The sequence below is a fragment of the Elephas maximus genome, chromosome 8 (assembly GCF_024166365.1).
Source record: "Elephas maximus indicus isolate mEleMax1 chromosome 8, mEleMax1 primary haplotype, whole genome shotgun sequence".
Classification (NCBI taxonomy): domain Eukaryota; kingdom Metazoa; phylum Chordata; class Mammalia; order Proboscidea; family Elephantidae; genus Elephas; species Elephas maximus.
In genome coordinates, this window is record NC_064826.1 from 33,690,319 (window position 1) to 33,710,487 (window position 20,169).

A 20,169-nucleotide genomic window follows, 5' to 3' on the forward strand; every position below is an offset into this window, starting at 1 on the left:
ATCATAGTTAAATACTCTTGGACAAGATAAAAATTAAAAATATATTTTATTACAAATAACATACATACTTGTTATGTAAAATATAGATGTTACAGATATAGAAAAAAATTTAAAACCACAAGTATCTTACCAAAACAAAACCCACTGCCATCGAGTCAATTCCGACTCATAGCGACCCTACAGGACAGAGCAGAACTGCCCCATAGAGTTTCCAAGGAACGCCTGGTGGATTTGAACTGCTGACCTCTTGTTTAGCAGCCGTAGCACTTAACCACTACGCCACAACTATCTTACTGGGCCATTATTCAGAGACCACCACTATTAATACCTAGGTGCCTATGTGTGTCCTTCTAAATTTTTTAAACTAAAATGTATGTCAGGCAGTAATATATCTTCAAAACTTACCTTCTGAATCTCAAAAAAGTGTTTGAAACTAAAATTCAATCTTAGTCTTTAATATGCGTTAAAATCCCATATGTTTCCTTTTTTTAAATAATGTTTCTGGTATGAATCTGTTTCTTCATTCCTCATATTGATTTAAATCAATAGATTTTACTCTAACTTAAGTATAGGAGATTCAAATGTATGATAAGGTCATCTGAAAATGTAAGGTGACTCAACAATTTGCTATTGATAATAGTGAACTTCTTTCTATTTGATAATTTTGAAGTTCTTCAGACAAGCTATAAACTGCTAAGATATTTTCACGTAATTTCTACTCTTTTTTAGGAAACCATGGTGGCATAGTGGTTAAGTGCTACAGCTGCTAACCAAAAGGTTGGCAGTTCAAATCCACAAGGACCTCCTTGGAAATTCTGTGGGGGAAGTTCTACTTTGTCCTGTAGGGTTGCTATGAGTTGGAATTGACTCTACAGCAATGGGTTTTTGATAAACATGAATGTCAATTTGATTGCACATTTTTTTAAACACAAAGGCAAAAGGTATTTGAAGATAACTTTTCATGAAACTACAGTAATTAACATATATGTACGTATATATGTATATGTAAACATATACATGTACATATATGTACATGTATATACATATATATTAAAATATATACATATATTATATGTATTATATATGCAAATATAATATATATGTATTATATAATATATACATATCAAAATATAGGTAAAAAATAAGCAAATGATGCAATTTATAGAATGAATGGAGATTTTCAAAGTACAAATTAAAGTGTTGGAACAAATTTACGTCTTTGGATTTTTAAGTCCCTTCAGACAATTAACTCATGAAATGAGTCCTTTTTTGGAAGTTTCATTTGTAAAGGCAGTGAGTAACCAGTAACCTTAAAAATACAGATCAAACCAGGATACAAAAATTCTAATGATAAAAATTACAGATCTCATAAGGTGAGTTGTGTACCTTCCATGAAATTGAGAAGATAAAGCACTCTTGGGCAAGATCAAAATTATCCTGGAGTCAATTTAAGAATGAAATATGTGTAAGGAAAATTAGACTATAAAACATAGGGGAAATTTGATGGCCTTAAGCAAAAACTCAAAATCTACTGACACTTTAAACAAATTTACAATCTTCAAAATCAAAAACTGTTGGATGTTGAAGAAAGATAAGTGTGAACCATAGCATGTTGCAATGAAGATGGGGTCTTAGTCCATGCTGATAACAATCACGTACTGCTTGTGTATATTCTGGGAAGAAATGTTACTTATGGGGCAATAATGGGATCAATGAGAGCTTTTACTGTGGCCACACCACTGTGGAGTAGTTTTGTTGGAGTGCTGTTTCTCAGATTAGTAGCATATTTCAGATAAAGAAAGGAAGTTCCCCTACTTGAAACTGCTGTGTCATTTCTTCTTCCTTAACTGAAATTCCAGCCAGGGTTCAGGAAATGCCCTAATGAGCCACTTCTCTTTTCTCTTTCCTCAACTAAGTGGATTTCCAACCAGCCCAAACTATTCATTATTCATGATCAGATCGTTTAGTTCAGTCGTCTTTCCTGGCATGTTGCTTATGTTATGGGAACAGAGATTATAAATGGGTGCTGCTTTGTACAGGTGAAAAAACTGATAGGATCCAATCATTGCCGGTAGGTAACTGAACTGGCAGGTTAATTTTCTGTACTTTAAACAAACTAGGGAGGCAAATCTAATCAATACCTGTTTTACTTTGCTACGTGTGGCTTTCCTTATAATTATGGTTTCATCTTTCATGATAACTAGGTATCAGGGTATCAGAGTAGTCAAGCTGTGATTTTCTATAATTTGGGAAAAATATAACTGAAATGCTATGTCTTATTTTAATCACGATGTAGAAATCACTGTTTTACTTCATGATAACGAAAGCAATTTCTTCTTCCAGTTTAATATCCTTAGATATTTACTAAATTGGAGTATGATTTAACATTTTATTGTATCTTATATGCTATTGCATGAGTAAATGTTAATTTCTGTTTATAGTCTAGCAATATCTCTTTTATTGCTATATCTCTTTTCTAGCAATATCTCTGTTAAAGGTAAGAAAATATGAATTGAGCAGAGATATCAATAGGTGGTAGTATATTAGCATATGCTGTTTTTCCTGGGTTAAGAAATTATTTTTGTTTTTTGTGAACGTTTCGATCTAAACAGTTTGTCTAAGGGATATCAAGTATCCCAAAGCAAAAACTTCTCAAAGTAATAGTCTTCAGTTGTAATATTTAAAAGAGTTGTGGTAGAGACTTCAAGATTCCTGTCTCTTTTTCTTAGTTTCTTTCTCTCTCCCTCCACCTACTTATCTGCTAACACACACACGTGTTGAATGTTTTGTATATATCTGTCTTTGTGAATATATAATTCCATACTTTCAATATTGTCTTAGAATGTTTCATTGAAGATAAACATTTTGAGAAATAAATACACCTGAGGTAATCTTTAATTGATTTCAGGTAGCTTATTTTTTTAATTAGTAACTTATTTACTAGAAACTTTACTTAACATTAAGAGACTTCAAAAATAATCTTCACAATTCTTCCCCATTCAGAGATTGTGTCAGCAACGTAATGTGAAACAGAACGTGGAGTCTTTTATCAAGAGCTTTTGGACAACTCTGTTTCACCACTAATTTAGAGGAATCTGTGTGTAGTTATGTACTTTTGAGCAGGTTTTTTGAATTAACACTAAACCTTTTAGTTTTTAGCAGAAGCTACCTTAAGTAGGCAAAATTTTATGATCTTGATTTTGAAAAAAAAATTTTTTTAGCTACAAAACAAATGGAATACATATAATATTCATATTGCTTCCTTATTTGTTTTGTTTTAATTATTCAGATTCATTCTAAAGAAGTAAAATAGTTCAATGTCTGAGTACATTTTGTTGAACTGAAACTTCGAGCTGATGTCAAAAATGAAACAAGCTGAAAAAGTTTTCCTTAAGAGTAAGCTTAATTTTAATGATTGTGACACAGTGGTTTGTTATAAATTCTAAATAGCCAAAATAATTACAAGAAATTTAAATGTGATGTACAAATTTAGCATAAGTTGAATTTTCAGAAATAGTAGTAATTATCACAAAGGAAGTGGAAAATACAGGTTTGAATAGTCAGAAAGGAGAAATAAGGAATTGGAAACCGAAAGAAAATGAACTATTTTTACACAGTGGTCTCAAACTAATGAAATATGATTCAAATGGGATAATGATGGATATTGATAAAATAAAACATATAGTATAAATGTGAAATGCAATCATTCAATCTTTTATAAACTGATATACAAATAAAAGTATCTGAAATCAATTAGATGTGACAGATTCTACAGGGAGATAAACTTAATTAACTCTTACAGTAAACAAAATAGATTTAAGAAATGGAGTGATGATTGGTACATTCAGGGAGACAATGTTTACAAAGCAAATTACTATATGGGAATTTTTTACAATAAAACAAACTATACACACACATATGTTTGTGTGTGTGTATATATATAATTACATATAAGTTATGTAAATAATATAGTTATAATATAAACCAAACCAAACCCAGTCCCGTCTTGTCGATTCCGACTCATAGCCACCCTATAGGACAGAGTAGAACTGCCCCATAGAGTTTCCAAGGAAGGTCTGGTGGATTCAAACTGCCGACCCTTTGGTTAGCAGCTGTAACACTTAACCACTACGCCTCCAGGGTTTCCAGTTATAATATAGTATTTATAAATATAAATAGATAAATGTATATATAAACAGATGTATATACAGTCATATGCTACATAACATCCATTTGTGCAATGTCCGGCTGCATGTACAGGCATCGTCCCATAAGGTTATAAAAGAGTTCAGAAATTCCAGTCAGAGAATGGGACATAGCAGGTGTAACGGAACATAGTGTACACAACAGCTTCCTGCACACAACATGGATATCTCATGTCTCTTATATACAGGCATTCCCCGAGTTACAAATGAGATCCATTCCAAAGTCTGTCTTTAAGTCGAATTTGTACGTAAGTCAGAACAGGTACACACAGTTCTTATTTAGTGTCAGTTAGTCAAATGTTTGTCTTAGTATATAGTATATACTTTACCTTTCTATGCTTATAAAACACTTAAACACTTCTAAACCACACAATATTTTCATGAGCATCACAAAGTAGTGTATGAGTTTGTTATTACAAAACATTGTATTTAACTCAAAGTTTTAATATAATAGGCTTTATGGCAGTCCATTCTTAAGTGCAAACTGTCTGTAAGTCAGCTGTTTGTAACCTGGGGACTGCCTGTAATGTGTTCGCACAATGTCCGAATCACACAACGTCCTATTTCACAGAATGTGTCGTGGACATTAAGTCACGCATGACTATATATTGATCTATCACTGTATATAGATCTATTTATCACGGTGTTTTTTTTTTTTTATAGATCTATCTATAATTAATTAATTAATTATGTTCCTGCTCGGGTTTTACTGATGATGATTATCAGGAGTAGGGAGGCAAGTCTATGAGGCACAGAGCACAGAGTGTGTGAAGAGAAGGATAAGAATGACAGGCAAGCGTCCATAAAGACATAACTTATGAGGAGAGGAGAGAGATTAGCAATAGTCTTATAAGGGAGAAAAAATGAGTAGTACGGAACTAATGTACAAAAATATTCTTTATTTTATAGAGTTGTGGATTACCAGCCAGTTAAGGAGTCTATGGAGTTAGGATCGAGGTGTTTGGCAGATACTGCTTTGCCTAATGAGAGCTTAGTGAACAATGGGTGATTTTGTGGTTCCATTAAATTATGCTTATTGGAACATGGACAACCTCGGCCACTTATCCATTAACAAAAAAGAATGGTATGAGAATATATTATAGATAGTTTATGTTCTACGTTAGGAAAACTTAGGGGGTCTATTTTATTGGAAAGGTGAAACAGTAAGATAGGGTGTAGAATCTCTTCAGATGTCCAGATTTGTTCTAGGTTTTTTAAATTGCTTTCAGGAAACAAGAGGAGGCTGAGCTTAATGATCTTAAAAACCCATTAGTTAGCTGTGTTTTTTTTTTTTTTTTTTAGTCTCTTGAGATTTGAAAGAACAGGTGAGATTTCAAAAATAGAGCTAAGAAAGGCAGTTGAAGAGACTGAGTCAAAGAAACAGAGGTTGAGTTTTAGTAAGGACTCTCACGCCTTGTTATGTTCATCACCATGGGAGAGTATTTCCAAGTCACCTCTTGCCTTTCCTAAGACACTCTTCCTCAGCACACCTCTCTGGCACAGATTGTAGTTCACCTTCTAGCTCCTTCTACCGGGCCGGAGACTCTCTCTATCTCTTCCTTCCTTCCTCCTTTAAAGTTTTCCTTCCGCAAACATGTTTCCACTGCAGAAGTTCCTGTGCTCATGAAGAAATTAAATTCTGAAAGCCTTTCAGTTTGCCTTAGATGTATTTCCATGCAAATAGGAACATGAGCCAGGATTTTCTGTTTAGTCAGGTATATTGCTAAATCCTGCTTTTCTTTGTTTGTTTTTTCCTTTGGGCTGATGCACATTCTATCAAGCATCTTCTCCTACCCCCCAAAAATCTAGACCAGTACCTACTACACTGAAAATCTTCCTAGACAGGTAGTGATCTCTGCTAGTGTCTGCAGGGAATTTCTCAACAGATAAGAGGTTTATACTCTCTGCTGCCTTTGATCTTGTGCAGATTCAAATTGGATTGAACCTACTGAACTGAGACCTACAACAAAGGTTTTGTTAGCAACATTTTCACCATCAGATTTTAAGTTCTGGTAAAATTCTAGGCTTCTATTTAATTAATCTTAGGCTAAAAGGCATCTGATCTTTTACCCATACTTCCAAATGTTTCCCTTTAGCCAATCACTTTTCCTCTTCTGTAGCTAATGATCATCTTTTACAGATAACATATCCACAGCACCTTTATAAGATGGAGGATTTACTGCTTGTCCATCAGAATGGGACCTACTATCAAAATATTTTCCCCATAAGAGTGTTTAGCCTTCTTTACTTTCTCTTGCTCTCAAGTTTTTAAACATCTACAGTTGTTTTTATTGAAAACAACCATTTTTTTTTCTTATTAGCCTATTGATCACTTCCTATGGACATTTGGGGCTATAATATTTGAAAAAAATCTGAGCATACTCACTCTTAGAGTAGGAACAACCCCGTAGGTAAGACTTCTCTGACTAAAGCAGAGAATATGTGATTTTGCCTTGGCCAATAACTTGGTTCCTATCTATGTAAATTTGGTTAAGTTGAAGGTGTATAGTTAGAGGAGTGTACCAACTATTACACTAGACCCTGAGGATACTGAGATGCATAAGACAAGGTGCCTGCCAATAAGCAGTTCAAGCATTTCAGCAATTATTTGCATGAGACATGTTATAATAAAGCAATCAATGATGAGAATTGACAGTCAATCATCACTCTTTGAGGATGCCATATTTGTGAATTAGCCTACTTGCTAAATTTATTTTAACCCTGAAAATCAATATTTGTGGTATTTTCGTAGTAATTCACAGACATGCACAGAACAGCAAAAAATTTGAGTGACCTGATGTGAATGTTTCCAGCTGAGGTCAAACAAGGCAACAGTCTGACTTCTTGTTTTAGCTCTCAACTGTAAACAGGTGTCCCTTCTGTGGTCTATTTGCTGTCACAATTTTTGTACTCTTATGCTTTCTGTTGGTGATTTCGTTGTTTAGAATGACCCCTGAGCATAGCGTTGCAGTGCTCTTTGTTGTTGTTGGGTGCCATTGAGTCGGTTCTGACTCATAGTGACCTTACATACAATAGCATGAAACACTGCCTGGTCCTGGGCCATCCTCACAATCCTTGCTATATCTGAGCTCATTATTGCAGCCACTGTGTCAGTCCATCTCATTGAGCATCATCCTCTATTTCACTGACCCTCTACTTTACCAAGCATGATATCTTTCTCCAGGGATTGGTCCCTCCTGAAAACATGATTAAAGTACATGAGACATGTCTTGCCATCCTTGCTTCTAAGAAACATTTTGACTGTACTGCTTCTGAGACAGATTAGTCTGTTCTTCTGGCAGTCCGTGGTATAGTCAATATTCTTCACCAACACTGTAATTAAAATGCATCAATTCTTCTTTCGTCTTCTGTATTTATTGTTCAGCCTTCACGTGCATATGAGGCAAATGAAAATACAATTGCTTGGATCAGGTGCACCATAGCCCTCAAGGTGACATCTTTGCTTTTTAACACTTTAAGGAGGTTTTTCGCAGGAGATAAGCCCAATGCAGTAAGGCATTTGATTTCCTGACTGCTGCTTACATGGGTGTTGACTGTGGATCCAAGTAAAATGAAATCCTTAGAAACTTTACTCTTTTCTACATTTATGTGTTGTTGCTTATTGGTCTTGTTGTGAGGATTTTTGTTTTCTTTATGTTGAAGTGTAATACATACTGAAGGCTGTAGTCTTTGATTTTCATCAGTAAGTGCTTCAAATCCACTTCACTTTAGGCAAGCAAGGTTGTGTTATCCACATAATGCAGGTTGTTAATGAGTTTTCCTCCAATCTTGATGCTGTGTTCTTCTTCATATAGTCCAGCATTCTGGATTATTTGCTCAGCATACAGATTGAATAAATATGATGAAGGATACAACCCTGACAAAAACCTTTCCTGATTTTAACCATGCAGCATCCCCTTGCTCTGTTCAAACAACTGCCTCTTGGTCTATGTACAGGTTCCTCAAGAGCACAATTAAATGTTTTGGAATTTCCATTCTTTGCAATGTTATCCAGTTTGTTTTGATCTACAGGGTCAAATGCCTTTGCATAGCCAATAAAACATAGGTAAACATCTTTCTGGTAGTCACTGCTTTCAACCAATTCCCTCTGACATTAGCAATAATATCCCTTGTTCCATATCCTCTTCTGAATCCGGGTTGAATTTCTGGCAGTTCCCTGTCAATGTACAGCTGAAGCTGTTTTTGAATTATCTTCAGCATAATTTTACTCACATATGATATTAATGACATTGATAATTTCTGCATCCTGTTGGATCACTTTTCTTTGGAATAAGCACAAATATAGATCTCTTCCAGTCGGTTGGCAGGTAGCTGTCTTCTAAATTTCTTGGCATAGGCAGCACTGCATTCATTTGATGAAACACCTCCACTGGTATTCCAATTACTGGAGCCACGTTTTTTACCAATGCCTTCAGCATAGCTCGGACTTCTTACTTCAGTGCCGTTGGTTTTTGATCATATGCTACCTACTGAAATGTCTGAATGTCAACCAATTCTTTTGGTACAGTGACTTTGTGTATTTGTTCCATCTTTTATTGATGTTTCCTGAGTTGTTTAATTTTTTGCATGTAGAATCCTCCAATATTGCAACTCAAGGCTTGAATTTTTTTCTTCAGTTTTTTCAGCGTGAGAGATGCTGGCTGTGTTTTTCCCTTTTGGTATTCTAACTCCATGTCTTTGTACATTTCATTATAATATTTTACTTCGTCTTTTCAAGCCACCTTTTGATAGCTTCTGTTCAGCTCTTTAACTTCGTCATTTCTTCCTTTCACTTTAGCTACTTTACATTCAAGAGTAAGTTTCAGAGTCTCTTCTGACATCCAATTTGGGCTTTTCTTTCTTTTCTGTCTTTTAAATGACCTTTTGTTTTCTTCATTTATGATGTCCTTGATGTCATCCCACAGCTCATCTGGTCTTTGGTCATTAGTGTCCAATGCATGAAATCTATTCTTGAGCAGGTCTCTAAATTCAGGTGAGATATGGTCAAGATTGTACTTTGGCTCTTATGGATTTGCTTTGATTTTCTTCAACTTCAACTTGACCTTGCACATGAGCAAGTGATAGTCTGTTCTTCAGTTGGCCTTTGGCCTTGTTCTGACTGACAATATTGAGCTTTTCCATCGTCTCTTCCCACAGATGTAGTTGATTTGATTCCTGTGTATTACATCCGGCAAGGTCCATTTGATTAGCTGCTGTTTATGTTATTGAAAAAAGGTATCAGCAATGAATAAGTTGTTGGTCTTGCGAAATTCTATCATGCAAACTCTGGTGTCATTTTTATCACTGAGGTCGTATTTTCTAACTACTGATCCTTCTTTGTTTCCAATTTTTGCATTCCAATCACAAGTAATTATTAATGCATCTTGATTGCACGTTTGATCAATTTCAAACTGCAAAAGTTGGTAAAAATCTTCAAATTCTGCATCTTTGGTATTAGTGGTTAGAACATAATTTGAATAATAGTTGTATTAACTGGTCTTGTTTGTAGGCATATGGATATTATCCTATCAGTGACAGCATTTTATTTGAGGATAGATCTTGAAATGTTCTTTTCGATGACGAATGCAACAATGTTCTTCATTTTGTCATTCCTGGCATAGTAGACCATATGAATGTCCATTTTCAAAATGGCAAATACCAGTCCAATTCAGCTCACTAATGCCTAGGATATTGATCTTCAAATGTTCCATTTCATTTTGACAATTTCAATTTTATTTCATTCATACTTCGTATGTTCCATGTTCCGACTATTAATGGATGTTTGTAGCTGTTTCTTCTCATTTTGAGTTATGCGACATCAGCAAATGAAGGTCCCAAAGGCTTTACTCCATCAATGACATTACAGCAGCTCTTTGTAGAAGCAACTCTTCCCCAGTCGTATTTCGAGTGCCTTACAACCTAAGGGGCTTACCTTACAGCACTCTATCAGACAATGTTCCACTGCTATCTGTAAGGTTTTCACGGGTCTATTTTTTCAGAAGTAGATCCCCAGGTCCTTTTCTCTGTCTGTCTTAGACTGGTAGCTCCATTGAAATCTGTCTGCCATGGGTTACCCTGCTGTATTTGTAACACCAGTAACATAGCTTCCAGTATCTCAGCAACACACAAGCCATCACAGTATGACAAACGAGTGGTGGCAGTGTTATCTACTGCTCCTAAACACAAAAAGGCTGTGATGTACCTTACAGAGAAAATATATGTGTTCAATAAACTTTGTGGAGGCATGAGTTATAGTAAGGCTGGCATGAGTTCAATGTTAATGAATCAATAATTTATATCAAATAAACCAAACCAAACCAAACCAAACCCACTGCAGTTGAGTTGATTCTGACTCATAGCGACCCTATAGGACAGGGTAGAACTGCCCCATAGAGTTTCTGAGGAGTGCCTGGTGGATTTGAACTGCCGACCTCTAGGTTACTTAACCACTACGCCACCAGGGTTTCCTTATATCAAATAAGATGTCTTTAAACAGAAAATAAGGTTATGTATTTTTTGGTTGACAAAAATGTTGTGACCAGCTCCTCTGAAAAACCTGATTCTGTATTTCCCATGGAGCAGTGGTTCAGCATTCACTAATTCAGTGTTCAAGGTGACTTTATAGAACATAACTACAAGGAATGATGAGAACTGACTGTATATGAATGCTCTGTGAGTTTGAGAAGGGCTCACAGGTGATAGTTGTAGTATATCTTGAAAGATAATTAGCCATTCTCTAGGAAGGCAGAAGTTCAGTGGTAGAAGTCTAGCCTCCCCTGTGGGAGACTTGGGTTCAATTTCAAGCCAGTACACCTCATGTGTGGCCACCACTTGTTTGTCAGTGGAGGCTTGCACATTGCTATGATACTGAACACGTTTCAGTGGAACTTCCAGGCTAAGACAGACTAAGAATAAAGGCCTGGCAAAAGGCATTGGACTAAAAGACTAGCCCGTGAGGGTTGTGAAAAGTATGGCACAGTCAGGGACCTTTGATTAGAGCTTGGGTCCTTTGTGGGGAATGACATAAAGTAGAGCTGGAGAGTGAAGGTGAGGGTAGACCACAAAGAACTATGCTTTTAAGGGTCGTAGGATTTTAACAAGAGTTGTGTTTTTACCTGATTGTGTTTTAACTGGATCTTTCTGGCTCTGGCCTTTTAGAAGACAGATCGGAGGGTTGAAAGACTGGATTCATAAGTTATAGGCTTTAGTTTACAGAGTTGTCTTGTGTCTAATTGTAAGGACAAGTCTGTGTGGTAGTTTCTGGGTAATACCTTGAAAGTAGTTGTACTTCTGGCAAGAACAGAGGGCAAATGTTTTGCTGAAACTATGACAGAGTCGACTTCATGAGAAAATCCAAGGGGGAGGACTCCAATATTTTCCACTGTAAAAACAACCACTGAAATTGAACATGGATTAGCTCCTTAGCCAGTGGACCAAGCAAATATTTGCAAATGATTCAGTGATTTCTTTGTGGTTGCTTGGTTTAGTGCTGATAGAACACACTGTGAAATAGGAAGTCAGAAGTTCAGCATTTTTAGCTAGCTACTAACTTGCCATGTGACTTTGAATAAGTCTGTGTGTTTCTGAAAATTTTAAGTTGAGTTAATATTTCATGTGAAGAGTGAAGGGCTGGGACAGGGCCTGAGCATGAAGTACAAGGGGTCTGCTGGTGCTCAAATCTGCATCTCCTGTGCCTGAAGAGCAGCTTTTGGAACACTAAAGTCAGATCAGGTGTGGGAGCTATTGGGTTGGAAATCCAGCACAAAGCCTGAAGGGAGAACTTCTCTCTTCCCCTCTAAGGGGCCATTGGACCCTCATTTCTGACAGATTTTCAGAGCACTAAACATTACCATGAGCTGCTGTCTCACATATCTAGCCTTTTTTCTCAATGTCCTCTCCTATGAAAACAGCCTCAGAGGAATTCACTTTAGGACAAAACTCTCAGAGAAAAATGTAGTAGAGAATGCACAAATCCTGCATATTCGGGACGTGACCCTTCATTTGCCTTTTCTTCATAGGTCATGTCTACTTTTCCATTTTTTTCTCAAAATTTATAGCCAATTCATTTGCATTCCTATTTGTTTCCACGTGAAACATGGAGTGTTCTAAGTTGTCTCTAAATTCACTGGGATTCAGTGCTATTAGACACACCCAGTGAGATGTACAACAAAACTTTTGACCACTTACTGAAGACGTATTTGTCTAAAGACAAAACAAGTAACCACCACCACAACAAAACAGTAAGCAAAGAAATTCCAGAATGTGCTAGAAGGAAAGAATTTATAAAATAAATGCACAAGCACAAACTAAAATAGTAAGTCTTTTACTGGGAATGAAAATGAAGACACTGAATGTTAACTACTCCTGCTTGAGAAGCAGTTATCTTAGAAGAGTTTAGTGAGTATCAATATCAGCTATATTATATGAAATATACATATCATATTCTATGAAACAGTTGATAATAGCTAACATTGATTGGCCTCTCATCATATACTAAAGGCTTTACATGTTATCATCTCATTTGAGCCTGACAATACCTTCTAGCCGAGAACTATTCATATCTTCATGGTTCAGAAGAGAAAAGAGAGGTTACGGGGGCTAAGAAACTTTCTCAAGATCACCAGTGATAAGGTGGGGACTTGGACCTACATATGCCTGGTACTTAGACATAGGTAGATCATGTAATCTTTTTTGGGGAGCTTTAAAATTTAAACGAGTTTTGTTGTCCTGTTTCATTCATTTTGAGCAGAATCCCATTTTTACAGCAGTGAAGGAGAAACAGATTAGGGGGGAAAATCAGAAACCACTGCTATCTAAAAATGGCTCTATGGTCTACACATGGATAACAAGTCCTTTGACTATATTAGATTTTCAAAAATTGCAGTTGTAGAAGTAACAAGGAACCCAGAATAGATGGCTTTATTTCAAAAAATGAAGGTGCAAAGTGGAGAGACTTGTTAATGTTGAAGCACCAGATGGATCACCAGTGACAAATATCAAGTAGATTTGCTTCACTTTGGTCAGAGAAAGGTCAGTGATTATTTTTGGTTAAACTAATTCACAGAGGCCAGGTCTCCACTAAAAAAGGCAATTAATTGCTTCCATTTCCCACTAATTGCCTCAACATTTCCCTTTGCTTTGTCATTGGAGATTTGGTCAGAAGGGCAAAAAGTCAAAAGTCAGAGTCTGATGGAATCTACATAAAAAGGGAATCTGAGGAGACCAAATTAGGGCATTTGGTGTAATAATGATAATGATATTTAGCATTTTTCCCTGGAAGTGCCATGGATTTTTAGAGCCCTTTTCAATCTTTAATCAGACCATAGGGCACATTTAAGAGAGTTCACTGTTTTTATTTCCATCTAGAGGATAAGACATCACAGAGAGATGAATTGACCTAAGGCAGATCTCTGGAGATGTTAATCCTGTATGTTGGTTTCCACCATCCAATGTTAAGTTTTAGCTAGAAGCCTGAGTTCTTCCCAGAGGTACCATTCATTCATGTTCCTTCGAAGTCTTTAGGTTTTTTTTGCACATTATTGTCTAAGATTATTGCCTTGATCAATGGCAGAAAAATCACCCAAGGAAACAGCATGAAATTTTTTTGGTGCCACAGTAATTTTTTAGCTTCCAGACTATTAATTCATGATTGAACCATCTTTAATTAAGGAGATATTGTACTTTGAATTTGCTGAATTAATCACTCCTTGAAATTTTGCCCTGCTCTAAGTTCTATGGAATATGTGGATTTTATCTTCCAGACATTTTATTTTTTGGAACCCAAAATGGAAATGTAGAAAGTAGAAATAAACTTGGACTTTGGGATGTGATAGGTCAATTTCTGAATCCTTCTAGCTCCTCTGATTAACTTGGAATGCCTTCAGAGGTCCAATAGCCAAACATTCCTCCTTAGGAGAGTCCCAAATATAACCGCTGTTTTTTGTTGGAAGAACCAGAAATATAAGTTATTGTTAAGTACACATTTATTGCATTATCCACTGTTAAGTCAATTCAGACTCACAGTGACCCTATAAGACAGAGTAGAACTACCCATTAGGGCTTCCAAGGCGGTAACCTTTACTGAAGCAGATGATCACATCTTTCTCCCACTGAGCAGCTGATGGGTTTGAACCACTAACCTTTTGGTTAGCAGCTGAGTGCTTCACCACTGAGCCACTGGGGCTTTATTACATTATAGGCTGTTAGAAACATGGTATAGATAAGCATAAGTTTTAAAGTAAGATGGTTAGGTTTCAAAACAAGCTCTGCCATAACTAACTTCAGACAGGTCATGTAATTTGATGGAAATTCAATTTTTTCATCTGTAAACCTGATCCATATCATAAGGTTTTCCTGGTTATTAAATGAAGAGAGTTGGGTAAAACAACTAGCTTGGTGCTGCGTGGAGATGGAATCTGGCGACTGTTAACCATTCTGTTAATTGCTGTTGTTAGTTGTCATCGAGTTGGCTCTGAATCATGGCGACCTCATGTATAACAGAATGAACCATTGTCTGGTCATGTACTATCTTCTTGATGGTTGGTATGTTTGAGACTATTGAATCTACTCATTAGTACTATTATTAGAAATTATTAGGACATTAAATGATAAATCTATCAATTGGAGCAAGATTTAAAATAAACATAAGATACTGGGTGCAAAAGAAGTCTGGTACTTATTTAAACAAGATGTTCTCATAGTTATGGTGAACTTGAGTTGGACCATCTTCCTTTGGTTGTATGCTCCTCCAGAGCAAGTCCTCATTACCCTAACTTATTGCAAACACTTTACTCACTTAAGTCATTTAGTAATCTGAACCACAGTGAGTGTTGAGGAATATTGTTGTCCTCATTGTGCAGGTAAGGGTTCTTGTTACTGGGAGGAAATAGCTAGCCGAAAGCCACACAATTTGTCAGTGGGGAGTTTAGGCTTGCAGATCAAAAACCTGTGCTCTTAACTATTGCTCTAATTATGCTTTTTTTAAACATCAGACTGCATTTCCTGGTTTTCATTTGTGCAAGCTGAGAAGTTAAATCCCCACTTTTAAATTAATTAAGAGGAGTCTTCAAGCTTATCTTTTTTTCTCACTAAATAACAGCAATTCACACCAAGAAAAGAAAACCCATTGTCAATGTGACATAGATGGCAAGAAACCCTACAATGAGTCCTTTCCAAGTGTTCTTATTTAATCTCAAAAATTAAGAACTAGCCCATTCCCTTGTCAGGACTCATGCTCAGTCACCTAAGTGGGAAATATTAGGAGCTAGGCAGATGGGCACCTCCTGCTCCCATAATACTTTTTTCTTGTCCTCTCTCACTTGTTGGCCTTCTTTAGCTCTCAGGCAGGGCCAAATGAGCCCTTTGCCCCCAGCGCTGAAGCTGAAGGCCCGACTCTGAGTGGAAACTTAATTGTCAAACTAGTTGCTCACAACTTTTTTGACTTGTTTCTCTTCAAGAATGTAATTTAATAGAGCTCTTCAAATATATAAACAGGGCACACCTACTCAAACAGGAAGAGCTAAGACCACGTATACATGGGATCTCTAGTTTGACTGTTTTGATTAACTTGACTGCTCAAGTCAGTCAGAAAGTAATCACCAGTTAAGCAAACCATTTTGACAGATTTTTGGCCTGCTGTGACTGCTTATTTGACTGGCTTGCCTGTCAAATAGGTTGAAGTGGTCAGATTGACTGGAGACAGTCCAACTGGAAAAATGTAACTTTGGAGGACGTGGGCGTCTGTATACCAGAATCTACTTTAAATAACTTTATCTGAAATCTGTACCTATTTTCCTGGGACCAGTGAGAGGAGTTTGAAAGTGACATATTGCAGCATTTGACTTCTAGACTGAGATGTCTGGCTGCTTGCTAGAGTTGGCAATATATTTATAGGCTACAACACAACTGCATTTTTCCCTGTGCATATATAGAGTTCAATAAGATTGAACCTCTACCCTAATTTGGCTGAGTCCTAATAAGGCATCAGATTCTCTTACCCTTCTGAGGGGTTGATGATAGATGCCTGACAGCAAATGACTTCTCAGATATCGGGCTACCAACTCAATCATTAGTGACTCCTAGTAAGGCCAGATTGACCTTGCCTGCTAATAGTAATCTTTCTAAGGAGAAGAATTTATGAGAGAAAATTAAAAAAAAAAAAAAAAAAACTTTGATGAGAAACCAAAAAATCTGATTGACATGATTATTTGAATTTCTTCTTAAAAGCAAGTCTCTTTATATATCTATTCTTATATTCCTTTAGAAAATTTTCTTTGATATGGTCTCCCAGGTTTAGGCCAGACAAAAATAATACTCTAAGGATGAAAAAATTATTTAATCTCATATTACCACACTGTATTTTATGGGGAGAATGTAACAAGGTTATTGTCTGCTGTAAGCTCATTTTTATAAGGTCTGGTTTATGTTAGTTGAATGTCCTAATGTATTTACACTGAGAATTTTAAATTTCCTGTTATTGTTTGAAAGACTTAATTCATGTGTTGCTCTTTAATGCTCTTAAAATGATAACTTTTCCCATGGAAATGCTTTGTAAATGTATAGGACTTAGATTCTATCTTAGGCATTTTTACTACATAAGTTCAATGGTAATATTAGACAGAAGTTAGGGCTAAAGCTTCAGTAATGACTTTAAAGTAATGACACTTTTCTTTAAATAGCTTGTTTAATAGTTGCATTTTCTCTTGTGTTAAAGTAGAAGAGTCACTTCATATGTCATTCTATTTTTTTTTATTTTTGTGATTAATAGGGAGGAAAGAAGCTTATTTTTCTTTCAAAGTTTATGCTTTCGAGTCATCTTATGTGTTTTTAGTGATGTGACATTTAGACTTGAGTAAAAGAAAGAACTAAACCAAATTCCAGAGTTTAAAGAATGCTGTAGGGAGTCCCTGGGTGGTGTAAATGGTTAATGGAAGGTTGTCATTTTGAGTCCACCCAGAGGTACCTTGGAAGAAAGGCCTGGCAATCTCCTTCAAAAAAAGCCAGCCATTGAAAACCCTATGCAGCACAGTTCTATTCTGATGCACATGGGGTAACCATGAGTTGAAATCAACTCAATGGCAACTAGTTGGTAGGGAGGCCAACAGGGGCATATATTTAAATGTTATGTGTTCTCAACATTCTAGAAAGGAGCTCTGGTGGTGGAAGTTTTTTTTTTTTCCACACAAGGATATTTAATTTATTGGAAAGACAATCCTTTCCCCAACACAGAGGTTAGTCTTAAGTAATCCTGTGCTAGTTTCCTAGGGCTTCTGTAACACAGTACTGCAAACTGGGTGGCTCAAACAAACAAAAACAGAATTTCATTCCCTCACAGTTCTGGAGGCTAGAAGTTCAAATTTAAGGCGTAGGCAAGATTGTGCTCTGTCTGAAGACTCTACGAGAAGATCTTTTCTGTCCTCTTCCAGCTTCCAGTGGTTCCTGACAATTCTTTTTTTTGTGCTTTAGGTGAACGTTTACAAATCAAGTCAGTCTCTCATACAAAAAGTTACACACGCCTTGCTGTATACTCCTAGCTTCTCTCCTCTTAATGAGACCCTACATTCCTCCTCTCCACCCTGTATTACCTGTGTCCATTCAACCAGCTCCTGTCTCCCTCTTCCTTCTCATCTTGTCACCAGACAGGGGTTGCCCACATAGTCTCATGTGTCTACTTGGGCCAAGAAGCTCACTCTTCATCAGTATCATTGTCTATCTTATAGTCTGGGCCAATCCATGTGTGCAGAGTTGGCTTTGGGAATGGTTCCAATCTTGGGATATCGAAGGGTCTGGGGACCATGACTGTCAGGGTCCCTCCAGTTTCAGTCAGACCATTAAGCCTGGTCTTTTTATGAGAATTTGAGATCTGCATCCCACTGTTCTTCTGCTCCATCAGGGATTCTCTGTTGTGTTCCTTGTGAGGGCAGTGCTCTGCGGTAGCTGGACACCATCTAGTTTTTCTGCTCTCAGGCTGATGGAGTCTCTGGTTTATATGGCCTTTTCTGTCTCTTGGGCTTATCTTTACCATGTCTTTGGTGTTCTTTGCTCTCCTTTGCTCCAGGTAGGCTGAGACCAATTGCTGCATCTTAGATGGCCGCTTGCTAGCATTTAAGACCCCAGAAGCCTCTCAACAAAGTGGGATGTAGAATGTTTTCTGAATACGTTTTGTTCTGTCAATTAACCTAGATGGTCCCCAGACCCCCACCCCTGCTACTCTGGCCTTCAAAGCATTTGGTTGTATTAAGGAAACTTCTTTGCTTTTGGTTTAGTCCAGTTGTACTGACTGTGTTGTGTGTTGTGTGTTGTCCCTTCCCTTCATCTAAAAAAATTTGTCTACTATCTAGTTAGGGAATATCCTCACCCTCGTAAACATCAAAAAATATTTTCTTCTGTGTTTAAACTTTATCTGGAGTTCTTATAATCGTGGTTTCATACAATATTTGTCCTTTTGCAATTGACTAATTTCACTCAGCACAATGCCTTCCAGATTCCTCCATGTTATGAAATGTATCACAGATACATTGTTATTCTTAACTGTTGCATAGTATTCCATTGTGTCAATATATCATAATTTATTAATCCATTCATCGATCGATGGGCACCTTGGTTGCTTCCATCTTTTTGCTGTTGTAAACAGTGCTGCAACGAACATGGCTGTGCATATATCTGTTCATGTGAAGGCTCTTATTTCTCTAGGATATATTTCAAGGAGTAGGATTGCTGGATCACATGGTACTTCTATTTCTAGCTTTTTAAGAAAGCGCCAAATTGATTTCCAAAGCTGTTGTACCATTCTACATTCCCACCAGCAGTGTATAACCACAACCTCTCCAACATTTATTATTTTCTGTGTTTGGATTAATGCCAGCCTTGTTGGGGCGAGATGGAATCTCATTGTAGTTTTTTTTTTTTTTTTAATAATTTTTATTGTGCTTTAAGTGAAAGTTTACAAATCAAGTCAGTCCGTCACATATAAGCTTATATACACCTTACTCCATACTCCCACTTACTCTCCCCCTAATGAGTCAGCCCTTCCAGTCTATCCTTTTGTGACAATTTTGCCAGTTTCTAACCCTCTCTACCCTCCCATCTCCCCTCCAGACAGGAGATGCCAACACAGTCTCAAGTGTCCACCTGATACAAGTAGCTCACTCTTCATCAGCATCTCTCTCCAACCCATTGTCTAGTCCCTTCCATGTCTGATGAGTTGTCTTTGGAAATGGTTCCTGTACTGGGCCAACGGAACTTTTGGGGACCATGACCAGCGGGATTCTTCTAGTCTCAGTCAGACCATTAAGTCTGGTCTTTTTATGAGAATTTGGGGTTTGCATCCCACTGTTCTCCTGCTCCCTCAGGGGTTCTCTGTTGTGCTCCCTGTCAGGGCAGTCATCGGTTGTGGCTGGGCACCATCTAGTTCTTCTGGTATCAGGATGATGTAAGTCTCTAGCTCACGTGCCCCTTTCTGTCTCTTGGGCTCATAGTTATTGTGTGACCTTGGTGTTCTTTATTCTCCTTTGATCCAGGTGTGTTGAGGCCAATTGATGCATCTTAGATGGCCCTTGTTAGCATTTAAGACCCCAGATGCCACACTTCAAATGGGATGCAGAATGTTTTCATAATAAAATTTATTTTGCCAATTGACTTAGAAGTCCCCTTAAGCCATAGTCCCCAAACTCCCGCCCTTGCTCCGCTGACCTTCAAACCATTCAGTTTATCCCGAAACTTCTTTGCTTTTGGTCCAGTCCAGTTGAGCTGACTTTCCCTATATTGAGTATTGTCCTTCCCTTCACCTAAAGTAGTTCTTATCTACTAACTAATCAGTAAATAACCCTCTCCCCCTGCCCCGTAACCACAAAAGAATGTGTTCTCAGTTTATACTATTTCTCAAGATCTTATAATAGTGGTCTTATACAACATTTGTCCTTTTGCATCTGACTAATTTTTTTTAATTTCACTCAGCATAATGCCT

The 20,169-nt window shown here is 37.0% G+C and overlaps 1 protein-coding gene across 7 annotated transcripts in view; it reads left to right on the plus strand.

Annotated features, from left to right (window-relative positions):
• Nucleotides 1-20,169, plus strand: part of TFEC (transcription factor EC) — a 205,354-nt gene that overhangs the window by 105,168 nt on the left and 80,017 nt on the right. For 2 of the 7 annotated variants that reach the window (XM_049893995.1, XM_049893996.1), the window contains exon 1: nucleotides 1,939-2,071. The exons of the other annotated variants lie outside the window; for them this stretch is intronic. The gene's annotated coding sequence lies outside the window, so the exon portion shown is untranslated. Of the gene's footprint in view, nucleotides 1-1,938; nucleotides 2,072-20,169 lie in introns of those variants that run through there. 7 annotated transcript variants of the gene reach the window in all.